This window comes from Mus musculus, chromosome 3 (assembly GCF_000001635.26).
Source record: "Mus musculus strain C57BL/6J chromosome 3, GRCm38.p6 C57BL/6J".
Classification (NCBI taxonomy): domain Eukaryota; kingdom Metazoa; phylum Chordata; class Mammalia; order Rodentia; family Muridae; genus Mus; species Mus musculus.
Genome location: NC_000069.6, coordinates 156,364,287 through 156,385,026, shown reverse-complemented (window position 1 = coordinate 156,385,026; position 20,740 = coordinate 156,364,287). Strand labels below are relative to the sequence as shown.

The 20,740-nt window shown below is 37.9% G+C and overlaps 1 long non-coding RNA gene across 1 annotated transcript; it reads left to right on the top strand.

Moving 5' to 3' along the window:
- The first annotated feature begins 4,379 nt into the window (after positions 1-4,379).
- On the top strand, positions 4,380-17,483 carry Gm33311. The gene is made up of 4 exons (XR_376281.3): positions 4,380-4,539; positions 10,509-10,643; positions 12,649-12,853; positions 17,290-17,483. It is a non-coding gene; the product is annotated as a predicted gene, 33311 (long non-coding RNA).
- The last annotated feature ends 3,257 nt before the right edge of the window (positions 17,484-20,740 follow it).

The window sequence follows — 20,740 nt, the reverse complement described above, 5'->3', positions numbered from 1 at the left end:
TGCACAAAAGTGTATTAGTGTAAGAGCCTCCTCTCATTGTTTGTGGGGTTCTGTTTATGTTCTTTCAAAGCATCATAAGTCCTCTCAAGTGTCCCTTTTCAGCAAAATATCACATACTTTCTCACAAGATAGCTTCCAGAAAAATGTCACGTGACACAACTGAGTAGTTTAAGAAACCAGAAATTTCGACTCCATGTTCCTCTCATTGAACTGATCTTAAGACCAATTAAAGAACTGTGGGTTACTACTAAGGTATGTATGTCACTATGCCATGTAGATTGATGCTGTGGTCCATAGGCATCATAGCTGGATAGGACTATTGTCTGCTTCTCTCCTTTAGAAGATTGTATGGCACCTTCTTGTACCCTGAAAGGTGTTCCTCAGGAAAGAAGCTTCCAGAAAAGAAACTTTCAGATCAGATTTATCTCTGGGGTTTCTGAGACCTATGACTAAAGTCTAAAGATCCATGGTATTCATCAATATGGACTTACCTTCTACTTCTGAGGGACAACCAGGGACAATAGCAATAAGGTGTATGCTTGAGAGTGTCCAGGACTTTACTGACTAACAACTCAAAAGCTAGCTTCTCATGACTGTTTTTGAGATTTTGTTTTATGCCCTTGGTTTCTTTGAGGGGATATACAGAAAATGACAATCAATCAAAATACAGAGTTGTTGAGTTCATTCTAAATGTAAGCATATACCAAAAACAAAAACAAAAGTCAAAAACAAAACAAACAAAAAACTAAGTCTCAGATGTCGTCCCAGAAAGGGGGCAGAATGTTTGTTAGAACCAGAGGATTAGGGTGTTTGTGATAAGAGTGTGTTTCTTAGTAATAGTATAAAGTTTCACCACCATGACTTCTTAAACATGAGATGAACAAGGTTAAAGAATAGAAATGCTAATGTGTACTGGGAAAAGCCTAGGAGGTCTTATCTTAGCTGTACACAAAGAACTACAGACAACTAAAGAATGCTGAGACAGGAGAAACAGTCTTCCCTGGGATAGAACACACAGAACTGTTGTCTTATTTACTGTTCTATTGCTTTAGTAAAACAACACAACTCAGCAATTTATAAAGAAAAGCATTTAGTTGGGTATTGTTCACAGTTCAGAGGGTTAGTCCATGTTTTTCATGGTGGGAAGCATGGCAGCATGCAGGTAGACATAGCTGAGAGATCATATCTGATCCTCAAGTTGCAGGCAGAAGGAAGATGGATTTGGGGCTACTGTGGGCATTTGAAATCTAATAGCCTATACATAGTAAAACACTTCTTCCACCAAGGTCATATGTCTTAATCATTTTTCAAACAGTTTCACTTTCTGGTGACGAAGCATTAAAATATATAAGCCTATGGGAGTCATTTTAATCCAAAACACCACAATTTTCTGACACAAAATGGCCAGCCCTGAAAACATTCATACAGTTAGCATTATATAGATGGACTAGTTTGTATTTATGAATATATATATATATATATATATATATATATATATATATATATATATATGCAACAAAGATTAACATAAAAAGAGGCCATGAATTATAAACAGAACAAAGAAGAGGAGAGGGAAAGGAGAAATTATAGAGTTATAATACGATCTCAAAATAAAAAGAAGTGCTTAGAGAATGGGTGAGGGAGATTAGAGAGGTGAGAGACAGAGAGAGGCAGAGTTGGGACAAGATGGAGTGAAAGAGAGAGGGGAGAGAGAAAGAGAGAGAGAGAGAGAGAGAGAGAGAGAGAGAGAGAGAGAGAGAGAGAGAGAGAGAGAGGGAGAGAGAGAGAGAGAGAAGTCCAGCAAAAGCCAAGTTGCCACTTTTCCTCTTTTCATTTAGCCTAGGACTCCAGCCACATTCTGGTGTGTTTTCCAAGCTCAGTTACATCTCCATGGAAACCCCTTCACAGGCACATTTTATGCCATGTATATGTGAGCAGGATTACTACACCATTTCTAGCAAGTGAGAGCCCTTTCCTTTTCCATTTCTATGGCTTCTTCAGGCTATATCATGAGAACATTGCAAAGGGGAAAAAAAAACACTGTAGAGGACATGGTCATCTTTGCATAGCTATATACCCAGATGTTTTATTACAGCATGGATGGACAGGATTGTGTTCCTGAATAAACCTGCTTGAAGAAGGACAACATGGTGTTTCGTCTTTCCTGCAGGTTGGGGTGGATGCAACAACACTACACCTCACACAATAATAATAGGAGACTTCAACACTCCATTCTCATCAATGGACAGATCATGGAAACAGAAACTAAACAGAGACACAATAAAACTAACTGAAGTGATGTACCAAATGTATTTAACAGAAATCTATAGAATATTTCATCTTAAAACAAAAGGATGTATCTTCTTCTCAGCACCTCATGGTACCTTCTCTGAAACTGACCACAAAACAGGCCTCAAAAGATACAAGATTGAAATAATCCCTTGCAACCTATCAGATCACCATGGACTAAGGCTGGTCTTCAAATCCAAACCAAAACAAAAGAAAGCCCACATACACATGGAAGATGAACAAAGCCCTACCCAATGATAACTTGGTCAAGGAAGAAATAAAGAAATTAAAGACTTTTTAGAATTTAATGAAAATGAAGGCACAGCATAGCTAAACTTATGGGACACATGAAAGCAATGCTAAGAAGAAAACTTATAGCTTTGAGTGTCTCCAAAAAGAAACTAGAGAGAGCATACACTGGCAGCTTAACAGCACACTTGAAAACTCTAGAACAAAACAAGAAAATATACCCAAGAGGTGTAGATGTCAGGAAATAATCAAACTCAGAGTTGAAATCAACCAAGTCAACAAAAAGAACTATATAAAGAATCAACAAACCGGGAGCTGGTTCTTTGAGAAAATCTTTTTCTTCCTTCCTTCTTCCCTTCCCTTCCTTCCTTCCTTCCTTCCTTCCTTCCTTCCTTCCTTCCTTCCTTCCTTCCTTCCTTCCTTCCTTCCTTTCCTTCTTTCTTTGTGCTTTTCAAATATAGTCTAACAGGAGTCAAACTGAAAAAGAAAACTTCAGTTGAGAAAATGTCTCCATCAGATTGTCTAGTAGGCAAAAGATCATTGAGTGTTTTCTTAACTGATGATTTACTATCGTAAGTGCCATCTCTGAATAGCTGGAATAAGAAATCAGTCTGCACAAAATAGTCATTCTATTCCTTCATGACCTCTGCTTCAGTGCCTGCCTCCAAGTTCATGTTTGATTTCATGTCCTGACTACCATTCATAATGTACTGTAAGATATAAGATGAAATAAATTTTTTCTCTCCAAAAAAAAAAATTACAAATTTCTGGCATGAAATAATTTCAATAGTCAACAATACTTATGACATTGATGTAATAAAAAATAACTATGATTATTTTCTTAGATCTAAATATGTTTTCTCAATCCTAAAGGATTTAAACTTATTTGTGAGACTATGCTTATTTTGTCTTCAACCCCATCAGAGATGTGAGAAGAAATACATTTTACATGAATATGCAAGAAGTGCAGAGACAGTGGCTTCCAAATCAATAGAAATGAGAGAGACAGCTGACTGCCTGGACAATCAGCTTAATTTTTCTAAGTCCTAGGAGCATCTTTTTTATTTATTTTTATTTATTTATTTTTGGTTGTTTCCACTTCCACATTGGATTCTTGGAAGGTTCTTTATTTTGACTTAAAATATCCTATAATTTCTCTTCTATGATCTTCAATCTAGCACTTAAAATTTTAGTGTTCTCTTTCTCTAAGTCTGCTTTATTCTCATCTCCCTTAAATATGATAAATAAAATTATAATCATTACTGAAAAAAAAGAAAACCAGCCTAGGAAAGTATAGTATAAAAACCTCATGGAAAATATATTATGTATATAAAGCCCCAATCTCAGATTATTTTGTACAGATAGAAATTCTGTAGACTACACTATGAAGAAACTGTAGAAAAAAGAACAAACAACCCAATGAAGCAACAAAACAAGACTACACACACACACACACACACAAAACCCTGTCAATTGATGAAACTACTGTGCACAGAGTCAAGTGGTGGAAATGTACTTATGTGGCACAGATAGGAAATGACGGTTTTTTCAATGGTTAGCACTTAGGATTGAGTGTTCTCTGATAGTCCACACTCTCCTTCTGCAGACTAATCTTAAAACCTTAGCAAAACCCGCGGCTTTTGTTCTTTCATGGATGCTCTCTGCAAGTCATTCTTTGAGACTCTTGATCCTCTGAGTTGTTGAATGAGACGTAAGAAGTTCCTGGCAAGCTCAGCCCTTACCTCTTGTTGGTCCCTCTCCATCGCAGTTGGACTAAGCAGTTATCTTGTCACAGTTTAGAATGTTAATTTCACACAGGAAGTGATGTCATTTCCAGTGTCTCCCCTACAGCTCCCCACCTCGTTTTGTAGTTTTATTTGACAACAATTCTTCAGACTTTGTTGAGACGTGATTTCTACTAAGAACATTGTGAATGTCTGTGCCATCTACATCATTCATGGAGCTGATCAATTCTACTATAGATTAATCTACTGCCTTTAGGTGATTATGGTGTCTTATCGATCCCCTCTAATAGAATTTCTCTGTGAAAATGTTTTTTTCTCCAAACAAATTATGTTTTCTAATTATTCAAATATAATGTTTCTTAAGTAGGCACTACCGATTATTCTTCACTACAACATTTTTATTGTTACATTTTTAGAAATAATAGCTATTGATTTCTTGCCTTATACCGTACCCAGGTCCGTTAATGCATCTTTATTAGATTTCCTGTCCCATTTCTTATGCAACTCTCCCCTTCAGTCTTCATCATTTATAAACTTCAGTTTTTCGTTCATTCATTTTACTGGAAATGCATAATAGGTTTTCAGATGGAAGAAGGCTTTGTAGTGATAACTAAAACTTGACTGTGAATGTCACAGGTGAGTCACAGAACAGCCTCTCTCAAAGACACACACTTAGTTATGTTGTGTTCCTTTTCTACAGCTTACTCAACATAGCATAGTGTACAAAATAGTGGATAAATAAAACATGCTACTTATGAAGATTTGAATACAAAAATAATGGAATTACTTTGTGATATGATAAATATGACACATATAATGACAGGTTCCCTATGTGATCTGACTCAGAGAAGAAACCTAAAAATTTCATGTTATAAAATTTGATAATTGGATAAGCCTCTCAGGAGTTGGAAGGAAGAGTGGGAGGGAGGGATGGAGAGAGGTTGATTGATGGGAACTAATTGCTGTTGGATGGAAGTAGGAAGCCCTGTGTGCTGTTGCATGGTAGATGCTTTATATGATAGTAATGAATTTTTCAGATGTTACAAGTTTTGAACTTTCTTTCTAAAGAGACATAATAAGAATTTGAGGTAAAAGCTATACTCACACCACCTTAAGCATCATCAGGGTAAACATGTAAACAAGGACTGACATGCTCAGTCTTGGTTTGTCAGTGCAGTTAATACGAATTAAATTTTAAAAATCTAATCAGCCAATAAGCCAAAGCACAAGTTTATGTTATCAAATGCATGTGTGCTCAGATACAACATGATTTAGCTAGGATTTTTGTGGAGGTCCCCACGAATGCAGAGTCAAATGAATGATGAGATCAGGCCCTCAGCTGATGCTTTGCTCCCTGTTCTCCCTGTCTAGCCTCACACAAGCTGTTCTGCTAAGTCAGCCACTTGGAGTCTTCTGACTAAATTCCCTTTTCTCTTGCCACTTTGCCTTTAAATCAACAAAACGTTGAAATCTTCTGCTTCAAATACCACATCGAATTTCTCTTATATTGCCATCAGGAGAAATCACCATCCTTCTATGAATACCTGCCATTATGCGAACCCCACTGAAGCAATATGATAATACCTTTCTATTTTAGGGCTTCTCATTTACATGTGCAAAGCTATCTGCTGGGCAATGTAACATATTCAGGGAGGGATCACAATGGGGCAAATACCACAGAATGTAGAATTCTGCCTCACATGCTTGAAAACCTGAAAATCTGTGAGAATACTCAATGCATTGTTGTTTACAAGAACAGGAATTTAGAAACAACACTGATCCTTATTCTTGGAATCCAAAAACAACAACAAAAACACAGCAGCAAAGTGTAGAGAATTAAAGCCAAATTGAACTACAATTAAAACCAAAAGTGAATATACTGATTGAAAACTAAGAATGGTGAACATGATTTAGGCCAACAGCAAGGTAAGTGGCAGAAAACAAAAGAAAAATGCAAAAGGACAGATTCAGGGTTGAGCTTTGTTTAAGAATTCCATCACTTTCCTTAAATAGACACCAATCATTTCCTGTACAGGAGAGGGGTCTGTCAGCTCATCAGAGGCTCAGAACGGATATCATGAACGAACGTACGTAGTATACTGTACAAATTCTGAACACTGAGCTACCTGTGAGGAGTATGTGTTTGTGTATATTTGAGATATGCACCAGAAATATACATAACTACGTATTTATAATAAATACACATATATGGATACATGTATATATGTATACATGTCAAGAGAATATATATTGCAGGATTTTCCCTGTCCAATCACATTAGGGCAGTGGGAAGCTTGTGACCAGACAGGAGAAGGGAGGCAGAGCCATGAGTTGAGGAGACAGAGAGAGAGAGAGAGAGAGAGAGAGAGAGAGAGAGAGAGGTCTGAGGAGGAGAGGGAGAACCAAAATGGAGGCTGACGTGGTGTTATCAAAAGGATAGAATAATTGTGTTAAAGCTTTATCATTATCATTTGGCTCTGAAATTATTGTATTGTCGTCTTGTAAATTGTGTTATTATTGATACATAAATCTGATTGGCTAATTAAGCATTAAGAGTCTTGATTCTACCGGGTAATAGGTGTTGAAATGGCTAACCAGGGGTGCATGGGGCATTGCGTGAAAGCGAGAGGAACTCGGGGGTTCTGTCCTAGAGATGGCCTAGTGTGAGTCATGTGGCCTAGCAGGACTGGCGAGTTGGCAGGCTGAGAGACCTAACAACTGAGATCACCTGGCACAGGGGCTAGCTCTAGATATTTCCCACAACAGATTTGCAAATAAGCCCAGGCAATGAAAACACAACTCAATTAATATGAATACATGCTGTGTGCCTAGATTGGGCAGATCGACCACTACACTACCATCTTCCCCATATGAGAGACCTCTTATAACTTGCGGTTTCTCCAGGCCAGCTGCTTCTGCTCCACCTTCCTTCCTGCTCCTCAGTTGTCCTCTCTATCTCTCCCAAAACCTTCAGCGCCACCTTCCCCTCTTTCTCTGCCCAATCACCAGCTCTAGCCTTTATTTTATAAATTAAGGTGGGAAGAAGGTACAGGAAATTATCTGATTGATGACTCATTCCTTATTCATAGTCCCTCACAGGAGAACAGAATTAACATCAAATATAATTAGCCCCAGGGCTATCTGCAATAACATATGTATAACTATGTATATATATTAAATACACATATATGCGTGCATGTATATATGTGTACATGTCAAGAGTATGTGTTTGTGTGTATATATATATATATATATATACATATATATATATATATATATATATATATATATCACATGGGGCTGGTATATATGGTCCAGAATTAATTCACAGGAATGATACCAGGGTAAGGTCTGTTCAAGAATGCTGGGACTGTGGACAAACATGAAAATGGCTTACAATTATAAATTTAAAGTTTTGCTACTGAAAAGTTATAAATAGAAAAATTAATTGCATGCCTGATTAGAAATGAGACAAAATGTTCTGACCAAAAAAAAAACAAAAACAAAAACAAAAACAAAAACAAAAAAAAAAAACCGGGCAGCTGAGGATTCCTCTGGCTTCTCTTTTCTTTTTCCTTTAAACTGGTATTTCTTTGGTTACTTTATCTTGTAGGAAGCATGGGGTGTGATACTGTGTCTCAGTACTCACTTGAAGGCATCTTCTCTTAGGAGGAAAATGGTCTTCCCATGGGAGACTAGGGGAACATGGATGTACATGCAGTTAAACTGGAACATTTGGCTTGCATGTGTGCATGAGTGTGTGCACACATGCATGAGTGTGACTGAGAGAATATACACTCCTCTGCATACAAGGGGAAGTCAGAGTCTACTGGGTGTTTCTCCCTATTGTTCCCTACTTCCTTCTTTTTGGTCAGGTTTCCTCAATAAATATGACTTACAGTTTTCTCTGGTTGGTAACCTGCTAGCCCAGGATCTTCTTTTCTATCTCATCCTGGTGCAGGGGAATTGCAAGATTGTGGCCTAGCTGGCTTTTTAGATGCATATTGGAGATCTATGCCTAGGTCCTCATCTTTTTCTCAGAGAATCAGCTCCCAGCCCAGTTTTGACAAAGTTAATAATTCTCCAATTTTAATTTCACTTTCTCTAGTATGAGACAAATATAAAATGCAAAAGTCATAATAGGGATTCAATATTGGGAGTTTGAAGGATATAATGTGAAGTACAGGAAGGGAGAAAGCAAAAATTATTAAGATGTTTTTAGATTTCTCAGTAGCTTTGTGGGATTTGGTTGTGGCCAAGAAGATAACTTCTAGTTGCAGCGTACATTGTAGTGATTGACGTTTCCTCATTAGATCTCAGTTGTGTCTATAGTTCCAAAGTGAATTGTTGATTCTTGAAATGTAATTAAAATCATAAAATAACATTGTCTGAAAGAAAAACTCAAATGACAGAAGATGCTGGCGAGGCTGTGGAGAAAGAGGAACATTCCTCCAATGCTTGTGGAATTGTAAGCCAGTACAACCACTCTGGAAATCAGTTTGGTGGTCCCTCAGAAAATTGGACATAGTACTACCTAAGGACCCAGCTATGCCACTCCTGGGCATATATCCAGAAGGTACTCCAACAAGTAATAAGGACACATGCTCCACTATGTTCACAGCAGCCTTATTTATAATAGCCAGAAGCTGCAAAGAACCCAGATGTCCCTCAACAGAGGAATGGATACAGAAAATGTGGTACATCTACACAATGGAGTACTACTCAGCTATTAAAAACAATGACTTCATAAAATTCTTAGGCAAATGGGTGGAACTAGAAAATATCATCCTGAGTGAGGTAACCCAATCACAAAGAACACACATGATATGCACTCACTGATAAGTGGATATTAGCCTAGAAGCTTGGAATACCCAAGATAAACTTCACAAACCACATGAAACTCAAGGAGGAAGACCAAAGTGTGTATACTTCTGTCTTTCTTAGAAGGGAGAACAAAATACCCATGAAAGGAGTTACAGAGACAAAGTGTGGAGCAGAGACAGAAAGAATGACCAACCAGAGCCTGCCCCACTTGGAGATCCATCCCATATACAACCACCAAGCCCAGGCACTATTGTGGATGCCAACAAGAGCTTGCAGACAGGAGCCTGATATAGCTGTCTCCTGAGAGCCTCTGCCAGTGCCTGAAAAAAACAGAAGTGGATGCTCACAGCCATCCATTGGACTAAGCACAGGATCCCAAATGGAGGAGCTAGAAAAAGGACCCAAGGAGCTGAAGGGGTTTGCAGCCCCATAGGGGGAACAACAATATGAACCAACCAGTACCTCCAGAGATCCCAGGGACTAATCCACCAACCAAACAATACACATGGTGGGACTCATGGCTCTAGCTGCATATGTAGCAGAAGATGGCCTAGTCGGTCATCAATGGGAGGAGAGGCCCTTGGTCCTGTGAAGGCTCTATGCCCCAGTGTAGAGGAATACCAGGGCCAGGAAGCAGGAGTGGGTGGATTGATGAACAGGTGGAGGGGTGAGAGGATAGGGGGTTTTTGGAGGGGAAACCAGGAAAGGTGATAACATTTGAAATGTAAATAAAGAAAATATCTAAAAAACAAAAACAAAACAAAACAAAAACAAAAAAACAAAACAAAAAAAAAAAAAAAACAAAATTGTTGAGAACAAGGGGAGCCCTGGATGATGTGTTGGTCATTTAGGAGCACCCTGAAAGCTGAGCAGAAATGTGAGCTCCACAGTCTGAATTAAGTGTCCATGACAGTGTGACTACATCCTTGGCAGTAAGATGGACATAGTGAACATTCGGGAGGTGGGAAGACTTGAATTTTGCTCCAGCATTAAACAGAAAGTACAGTTGACTACTGTGAAGTTTGCCCCATTCCAGGCACCATGTTTACTACCATGGCCATTCTCAGCATTAGATGGAAGTGAAGCAGTTTTTCATTCATAGTCTAATTTCAAATCCAGGATTAAATTCCCTACCTCAAACGTGAGAATAGAATTCTTTAGAGGGAGCTCTATGGTGACCTTCATCTTCATATATTGTCTAACAGGTCACATGGTTATGGGAGATGACTGAGCAACATGAGAGTTCTTTCTGTGAATTCTTTCCTCAATGGCACAATTACCTTATTTGAAATTGTAGCATTACAAAACCGTAGTTAAATCAACTTAAGTCACAGATTCTATCAAGGTGCTTGGCAAAAACACATTCAAAGGAAGATTCTGATCTGATCCTAACTTTCCCAGTTTCCTCTAGGTTCACTTCCTATCTCTCATCAATTCGAGCTGCTGAAGTCATGATCTGTGAGCTCAAAATGAAAGATATTATTCTCACAGCCTTTGAGGAAACACCCAGGAAGGAGGAATGCACAGTGTTGTCAGGTGAGGGTCCTAGTCCTAGTTTGCAAATGGGTACTTTTCTGCCTGTGTGTTCATTTAATGTCTTACGTTCTTTTTGTAGAGGTATCCACCCCATCATGGACTCTATCCTTACTTTCTTTGCCAAATCCTTTACCTCCCATCATCTGTGCTTCATCCTATGAACTCTGGGTACTCTTACTCTTTTTCCTGGCCACCACTATAATATACCCTAAATAAGCACCTTATATTAGTTCACAATTTTATTTTAGTTCACTATTTCTGGATGCAGTTTGACCCTGTGGGGAAGCTATGGTGGCAGGAAACAGCTGGCCGTGTCACATCCGTAGGCAGGAGCATAGAGTTAATGCTTGCTACATGGCTCGCTTCATTGCTCTGATAGAGTCCAGGGCCTACTGATCAGGAACAGTGCATCCCAGGGGTCTTCCAACATCAGTTAATTACACCTCTCTCCACCAAACACGGCCACAGCCCAACCTAATGAAGACAAGCCGACAAGCTTTTATTGAGACACTTTTACAAGTACTTCTAGGTCGTGTCTAGATGATAGATAATAAACAAGTAGCCCAGGTGGGTACACAGTGATCGGTTGCTGAGACTGCTTTTTACCTTCTTTTCTAAGACTCAGGGGACAGGCCTTGTATCCTGCAGGCAAGATGGCCAGTGTACTGAGCAGACACCTTCCAAGCTTTTCACTGCCTTACAGAGATCATTCACATTCTCTCCTAATGTAATGTTGTAAAACTGCAAAGTAGTGCTTATTGGAAAAAGAAGCTACAAATGGAAAATAAAAATTCCTTTGTGTATTTTCCAAAAATAAATTTTATTATTATCCATTATCCATGGGTTTTATTGGTCTCCATTATCTACTAAGAAATGTACTTAGACAGATTATATCTGTGATTATTACAGGCTTCAGCCGGGACGGTGTGGCTTTCTGAATGCCTGTTTATTTATAGGGAAAGGGACTCAGTAGCCTCTGGTTGAGTTCTGTAAGTGGGCTCATTACTTGCCAACGAGCCTTTGGTGCTAAGCCGCTGATCTGAGCTTGTGTCTCTCCTGGGATGGCTAACAGCGGTCTGCTGTCAGCGAGCTGCTTCCTGACAAACTTTAGATCCACTTTACTTTATGATGTGAAACACTGTCTCCAGGCCAGGAATGTCGCCCTTGCTTCTAAGGAGCTGAACACAGTGCTTCAGGCCTGTGCTCTGTGAGGCTAAGGCCAAGACTCCAAACTGATTTCCATTGGTCTCCTAGTTTCACTTTAAGATCTGATCTTGTGAGAAATATGGAGAGAGCAGAGGAAGATTTGCTTTGTTCAGTTTGCTCCTGTGTATTTCTAGAATATTCCTCATCCTTGTGGACCTCATCCTATTGTCATTAGCATTTTTTCTCACAGCAACAATGGGGCATGTGGCAAGGTTCTACCCACTCCAGCCCAGTGGCCAGGAAATACTAGCGCCCTCCACCAGGGCCATCCCTCAGACCTGCACCCAGATTTCAGGTGTCACCTAAACTCAGTGTGCTGACACTGTCCCCACACTAAAATCCCCACATTAAAGTCTCTGGGGTGTTCATTTAATAAAGGTGGGAACCAAATTAATTTATGATAAGAATTGAGTCAGGACATGAAAACAGTGAACTTGGGAAGAATTAAGTTAAAAAAAAATTTTTTTAACAGAGGATCATGTCTTCCCTGGGAAGTAGGAGAATATTTGTAGCCATTAGTATTGTACAAAAAATAACATAAAATAAGATGCATTCATGCCTAGTGGGACAGCCTGCAGCGATTGGATACAATACCTGTTCATGTTAAGAGTTGGAGAAAACAGAATTTCACTCTCGAGGTTTGTTTTGTTTTTGTTTTTGTTCTTTCAGTAAGCTTATATTTTTATTTAAAAAGTAAAATGAGAAACAATACAAGAGTAAACACCAGTAACCTAAATTATTGAAGATTTTATTTGCTCTGATACCCCAGCTTTCTTTCCCATTGTATTGCCTTCCAAAGGACCCATGTTAGGACTCATCCACAGCTGGCACAGTCTGACTCATCCCAGGCAAACACCCAGAGTGAAGTTGTATGAAAGAGACAGCAGTGATCAAAGGGAAAACGTGTGTTCATCCTTCATTCTGTAAACATCTTATGAAAATACGATTTAAGTGATGTGTGGTTTCAAGAACAGAAAATGTGGCAGCCAAATGTTGATACTGAGGTATGGGGTGTAGTGTTATTATCTTTAAAGGTAGATGCATACACAAAATTATTATAGAGTAATAAAAATACATAAAATAAGTCTGAAAACATACAAATAAAAATAATGAACAGACAGTGGTCTACAAAGAATGTTATCCTATAATATGACTAAAGCCTACATTTATCCATGCTGTTAGCATTGACGGGACACAACCTGGTCATATGAGCAAGGGTATATACAACTTTATTAATAAATCCTACAAACCTCAGGTTTTCAGGCTGGTTTCCTGTTCTTGTTCCTGTTGCATTCCTACTGTGGACCAGATTCCATTTGTAAACTCAATTAAGCACTGTTTTCCAAGTTGCTTTTAGTTACAGTATAATAAAAGTGACTAATATCTGTCTGACATTACAATCTAGGTCATAAATAAAAGATATCTGCATATTTCATGACATAACTTCTTAATCCTGTCCTCAGTTGAAAGTAGTTTTAATTGGAGACCATGTTGACATTTACAGGGTACTAAATAATAAGTTTATGTCTAAGTTAATATTTATATGTACAAATTTCACTTATTTAGTTTTCAAAATATCTCATTTCAATTTTTTGACATAGTTCAAAATTTCCTTAAACTTTAAAATTTTAATTTGTCTAGCACTGGAACAAAACATTTCAATAATTCAGATTTGAAGTTAGTATATTCAAATTCATATTTTTGTAGGATTTTCTAAGTTAAATATATTTCCACAAATTAGTTTGTATTTTGATTAAACTTGTCAGTACATAAACACTAATAGTATCAGGTCATTTCCAACATGTATTTTCATCAAAAAGCAAACATGCTTTAGAAATGCAAAGCTTTTGTCATATTATCTAAAAATAAACCTCAGTACAGGGAGTGCTCAGTGATAAGTGTTGACAAATAAAGTAAGACAGAATTTTACATACAAAAATGACAAAAGATCTGTGAAATAATTTCTATCTCAACTACAGTTAAAAAATTGCTTCTTTCATATAAGATTTCTTGATTCATCAAATGAACACTGAGTCCCCTCATAAACAAAAACCAGACCTGCCAAGCTAACTCTATCATGAGTCTGCTGACTTTTCCCCAAATTAGAGTTAGCTGGATTAAAAGTTCCACTTAGGCATCACGGACTTAGTATATCAAAAATTATGTTCAAATGTATTTCTAAGCTAAGTAAATTTCTAAAATGTAGCTTAATAAAAATAATTTTTATCTTCATGACTACAAAGCTATCAAGCCTATGATGCCTAAATGATACTTTTGGCTCCTTCCCTTTGCCAATATTTTGACACCTATTTTAAGTTCCTACTGAACTTAAGTAGCTGTGTCAAGAAAACCAAGACATCTCCTTTGATTAAAAATCAGCAAACATATTCTCCCTTCTCCATTTCTGTGCATTTATCCATGATAGCTTCTCTGGCTGGACTATGTTTTTCTTGTCTCAGCCTGTCACCTCTTTTAGTTGTACCTCAAGAAATAGTTTCCATGCAACCTCCTGCATGAATTCTTGTATTACTTCAACATCAGAATTGCAGTGTCCACATCACACTATCTAGTCTCTTCTGTTACATCCCACAACCTGAATGGATACACACACACACACACACACACACACACACACACAGCCTGAATCACCCTATATTGTACACTTGATCACTTGATGCTTAAAGATACTATTTAATCTATATGACACGTGCAGATAATACTGAAAAGTAAGACAATTATCCTGTGATATAATAGATAACAATCATGTCAAGACCTGGCAGTTTTTAATGATGTATGATAAGCCTAGAATGACTGTAAACCAAGGAACATGGGATTATAATTAACTATATTTTACCTAACTGGTCACAGTTGTATTTGTGTTCCACATCGGCATGTTCTGAATAACAGAGGCATTAGACAAATATTGTACTGGTTTTTAGAAAAATATCTGAAAATTCATATAAACTTTCACTAAAGGGAAAAAAACACTGTAATAATCTTTAGGGCTGTAAAGATACATAGCTTGACTTTAAATGGTCAATGTATTATGCCTTCTAGCAAAGCCATAAAAAGTATTCTTGACATGTTTATGAAAGCCATGGTTTTCTTCTGCATACTTTGTCTGGAACCCTCCTGTCCCTACAGAGGAGGTACTGTGTCCTTGAAATCATCTTGCATGAAGAGCTTGTATGGATAGATGATGCTAGGGAGATCCTGCTGCCCGTTTGGCAGACATTCAAGCAAAGCAGCTTCAAAAAAGTAGAATTCAAGAGCCCGAATACAGAGACTTTTTAGGCATCATTACCAAATATTGGGAAAAACAAATTAGTCTCCTCATTCTTAACTCAGTCTTTTTAGTGACTTGCTTCTGCATCAGTATTGGTCCTTTCAACATTGTGAGTTAAGGAAATAATTTGATGTGACATATTAAGTACAAGATTCACAGGTGCAAGGAAATCACATACAAACACACTCATGCACACAAACACACACAGACACATACATATGCACACATACATACACAGGCACACACATGCAGGCACACACCTATACATACATAGGTGTGTACACACACAGAAATGCATGGATGCATGCACACATACATGCATTCATATATGCACACATACTCACAAACACACAGACATACACAGACACACACCCTCATGAGCTTTTTATATTAACATCTTCAGAACATGGGACAAAGAACACAGCTCATTTTATAAGTGCCTACCTGGTTTACATGAGGCTTAGGGTTCAAGCCCAGAACCACACAAGCCTGGTGTGTTGATGCACACAGCACTCAGGAGGGTAGCCACTTGCCTCAGTATTCAAAGTCATCTTCAATTACATAGTGAGTTGAGACCAGACTGGGCTATACCACATTGTCTCCATAGGAAAAAAAATGTTTAAAATATTGTAAAATTATATTGGAAAACTATGTATTCCTTTGAGTTGTTTTCAATGCTCCTGCCACAATGCAAACTTCTCTCTTTTGCTTCATAAATCTGCAGAAGACATTCCATTACACAATACACACACTTCCCCATTCCTTTCAGATGCTGTCTTTTGACTGAGGAACAAAGTTAACGTTACTTTTACTGAAATACTCTACATAGCCTGGTCAATTAGAAGTGAGACGTTTTGACCACCTTTAAAAATGAGAGAAGTCATAGGAGTGTTTTTAGTCTATTGTAACTATTATACAGTAGAGAGAATGCATATCTCAAAACAGAGAAAAGATGTGCATGCTTCCACACACAAGGGTACTTCAGTGTTCTTCATCACAGCATCTCGTGAAGATCTTTCTGGAACAATGCAGCCAAGGTCACCACTGAACAGTCCTGGCACTGTGATGGCTTTGGATATTACTCTTTCTCCAGGACCAAAATACAGACACATGGCTACCAGCAGAAAGTTGATCTGCACACTGAGACTTTACCCAGAGGCTATGGAACCATTAAGAGTATCCATTTTCTAATGGAAATATGTAAAAATTTTGAATACTGACATAAATAAGGGAAAATGCATTAAATCTTTGTCTCTTACACAGAAACATATAGAAATTAATATTTTAGTATGTTTGTTCCAGTGATGATGGGGATATTCCCTTGGTATACTTCCTTCATAAATGACTTGGCACACTCTTAAAAATTACTTAGTATAGATTTATTTAAATAAATACTAGATAGGAGGTGAGCAATGTATTAAGGGGATGTAGGCATTTTATTTCATAAAATATATGTTTTATTTTAATTTTAAATAAGACCATTTTTATGTGTGAGTTCAAAAGCACAAATCTGAAGGCATTTGGAAGGAGCCACTCACATGCTAATGTCTCTTTGGTTGTGGTTTGTCTCCTGGAGAGAATGAAGTCTAGTTAAGAGATACTTTCTTTAATTGTACTGGAATCTTCTGAATCATGGGTATTCAAGATTCAACAGTATCTTTGACATCCTTTAATGCTGTGGTGTTATATGTAATGCCCATGACGGCAGGCTGAGTGAATAGTGGAATTCATGTATCCAGTATGGAACAGACAGACACACTGGCAGCCAAGTGAAAGGCTTCTTCAGGAACACAAGTTACTATGGCATCTCCACCAAAGAGACTCAGCTGCAAAGGGGAGACACTGGGGCACATGGCAGCTGCATTTTCTTATACAGAAACCTACAGGGAGAGGATTTAGAGAGGTGAGGCAGGAGTGGGTGGGTAGGTAGGGGAGCAGTCTTTTAGAGGTGAGAAGGGATTGGGTGGATGGGTGGAGAAGCACACTCTTAGAGGCAAAGGGGAGGGGGATGGGATGGGGATTTTGGAGAGAAGACCAGGAAATGGGACAAAATTTTAAATGTAAATAAATAAAATAACAACAAAAAAAGTTTCTATATGACATATGGTAATTTGTTCCTTAGCTTTCTTCTTAGCTAAATGTTTCTTTTTACAGATGGGAGATCCTAGGTCTTGATCAGTACTCAGGAGCCATGGTGTTCTGATGCATTTATGATCCTCTGGGAGAAAAAAAAACAGGTATTTTTATGAGAAAGAAAGACAACATTTTATCTGTAACTGCCTCAGGAATCTATGTCCTCTGACAATGACTCAAAGTAAAAGTTACAAACCCATACCAGCACAATAAAAGTTACAAACCCATACCAGCACAAACAAACTCAGAAGAAACACACCTTCACGGGAGCATTTAGATCAATTCCTCTCTCTTCAAAATTTCTGATTTCTCATAATAAAATATTTTTCTCTATTTTTTCCATCCTAATTTTGTTTTTGGAGCTCATTTCTTAAACTCTTAATTGTAGTAACTGGCCAAATTTACTGGTCACTTAATAAAAAAGTACACAGATAAAATATGAATAGAAAGCCAAGGGCACAGAAGGACAGAAAAGCACAAATTCTTTTTAGAGACAACAGCTACATAAACATCTGTGTTTCTGTGAGAATTAATTATAAATTCATATGTGCAATTCTTGGGCATATAACTTTTCTCTAAGAATGGCATGACTCTAGGAGATGTGAAGACAGTGGGGTGATTGTTTTTCATCATGTAAACTTGTGGAAACTAATATAATGCTGGAGAGGGGTCCTCTCACACTCAATAATAAGAAGGCAGCCATCAGTGCCAGCTTCCAGAAATATGAATCATCAGGGAGAGACTGGGGTGTATACTATTTTAAGAAAGATTTTCAGTATGAGAATTGGTAACTTGAGCTATAACTTATGCCCCTCCTGGAGGTTTTTTTTTTTTTTGAAAAGAAAAGAGTGTACCATCAGATGAGACCCATCCATTTACACCATTCTCTTGTTTTGTTTTACAGAGTCTATGTTCTTTGTAATTATTTTGGTAGAATATGTTCTCAACAGAATTTTCAGCTGTCCTAAGATTATTGATTGATTGGTTTGGGGGTCATAAAAAACGTGGCAAAGAAAGTTATCATTAAAAAAATAAAGTAACACTCAAAAGATTTTGACTTCTGTGAATGAAGAAATAACACCAGGTGCTTGACAATGCACTTTATAATTTAACACCTCAATGATTTTAAAGTAACAAATGGCTGATGTGTAATTTCTACTCTCAGCTTCAGTAAGAGATGGGCTTGCCTCTGCCACTTGGATTTACTTTCATGTCTCCTGGCTCCAGGAAGCTAGTTCTAATCAAGGATGCACACCACTCATCAGAATGTTACAATTTCTATGTGATCTACTGCTTCATTTTGTTCCATTTAAGGTGTTTATTCTCTTGGTTGATGTCAGGTTGTCACCTAAAGTTCCATAAACAGTCTTTTTAAATGTTGATTGGAGGATTTCTTTCAATAAACAGAGCAAGCCATTTTTTTAATTAAAAAAACATTAGCCTTATTTAATAGTTACTATTCATAAGGAGTAGTTCTTAAAATGTGGTCCACCAGGAAATTCATGTAAGAGAATTTGAGGGAAGTTACCAACCATAGGTGGGATTCAGGGTTGTGGTTTTAATGAGATTTCTGGATAATTTTTTTGTTTACATTAGGAGATACTTGTATACTAATATGGTTAGATAAAAATTAGTGCTTTAAGATGTAGATAACAGAACAGCAATAAGATCATGTCAGGTAAATAATTCATGCCATACTAACTCTATCCTTTGCATGGTGCTATATGCAATTGTAGTCCATTGAGATTCTTAAGATGGGTTTGCCCATAGCTTCCATGGGAACCCTCAGAATTATATATCACAGCCAACCGTTATCTCCAATCCAACATTAGAACACTCAAAAGTGATGTGGTTCTGTTTTTTGTTTTTGTCATTCAACTGGAGATGGAACTTGGAGCTATTTCCCAGGTATGGATGTTATATAATATTTATAATATATCTTGACATTATTAAAAGATCCATGGAAAGAAGTACTGATTAAAAGTTTAGCACAGAGGCATGAGGAATGGCTCGGTGGGTAAGAGCACTGGCTGCTTAAAGGACCTGTATTCAGATCCTGGAAGCTACCGGATGACTCACAATTATTCATAACTCTAGATCTAGGACCTGACATGGTCTTCTAAACTCTGTAGGCACCAGGCATTCGTATGGTGCACTGACATAGATTCAGCAAAATAGCAAACATTAATACATACATAATAAAAAATTTAATTTATTAAACTCTTTCATCTGCATGGATGCTATATCCAGCTCTGGTCATTGCCTTTGAGATTGAGTATTGTAGTGAACTCTTCAGAGAAAAGACCTTCATTTGCTTTCATACCCTCAAGGTCTGCACTGTGTGGCATTATGAAGCATAGTCTTAGCCTACCATTGCTTCTTCACTTACTATGCTGAAGTGTTGCAATATGGAAACCACATTGTAACACTGAAAGAAAATCTAGTTTTATCTTCATTCTTTCTCTACATTTAAATTCTACTCAGGACATCCCTCTTTTGTTCACTCATGACTCTTTTTGGGCTCCCTACTCAATGACTTCTCCTAAGCATGGCATTAGCAATATAAATGGCATAGCTTTATAAGCAGAACAGGTTTCATCACCTTGAACTAGAAACCCATCACCTTGACCAGCACTACAGAAGCAGGCTTCCACCTCTCTCCACTTACTCTTCCCTTTTTTATAGCATAAAGCATTTCTTTGCAATTAGAAAAAGAGTAATATTGTTCCTCCCCAGACCGTCTAGCAGCTCATCACTTCATTTAATGAAACAACAATCTGAAGTATTTCCTACTCCAGAACTTCAGCATCACTTATCTCCTGACACTCTCTGCTAGAGACTGCTGAACCATCTGCCACTGTTCCTTCAACACACACTGTGCTCACAGCAGGCACTCTGTCCTGGATATTTTACCCCTGAAATTTGCACAGCTAATTATTTTATGCCATTGTGTTCTGTATTCAAATTCGCCTCTTTGGTTGGCTCCCCTGACTGACAGATAGTAAAATAGCAGCAACTCTCTTCCCCCACAACACCATTAAAGACTGTACCTTGCAAAAGGTCAAGTTGGAAGTATGGATTGATACATGAATGTGTAACATTTGTTTTATACCAACATACGGTTCTTTCTTTTTTTTCTTTTTTTTAAATTAGGTATTTTCCTCATTTACATTTCCCAATACTATCCCAAAAGTCCCCCAGACCCACCCCCCCAAATCCTCTACACACCCACTCCCCCTTTTTGGCCCTGGCGTTCCCCTGTACTGGGGCATATAAAGTTTGCAAGTCCAATGGGCCTCTCTTTCCAGTGATGGCCAACTAGGCCATCTTTTGATACATATGCAGCTAGAGACAAGATCTCCAGGGTACTGGTTAGTTCATATTGTTGTTCCTCCTATAGGGTTGCAGATCCCTTTAGCTCCGTGGGTACTTTCTCTAGCTCCTCCATTGGGGGTCCTGTGATCCATCCAAT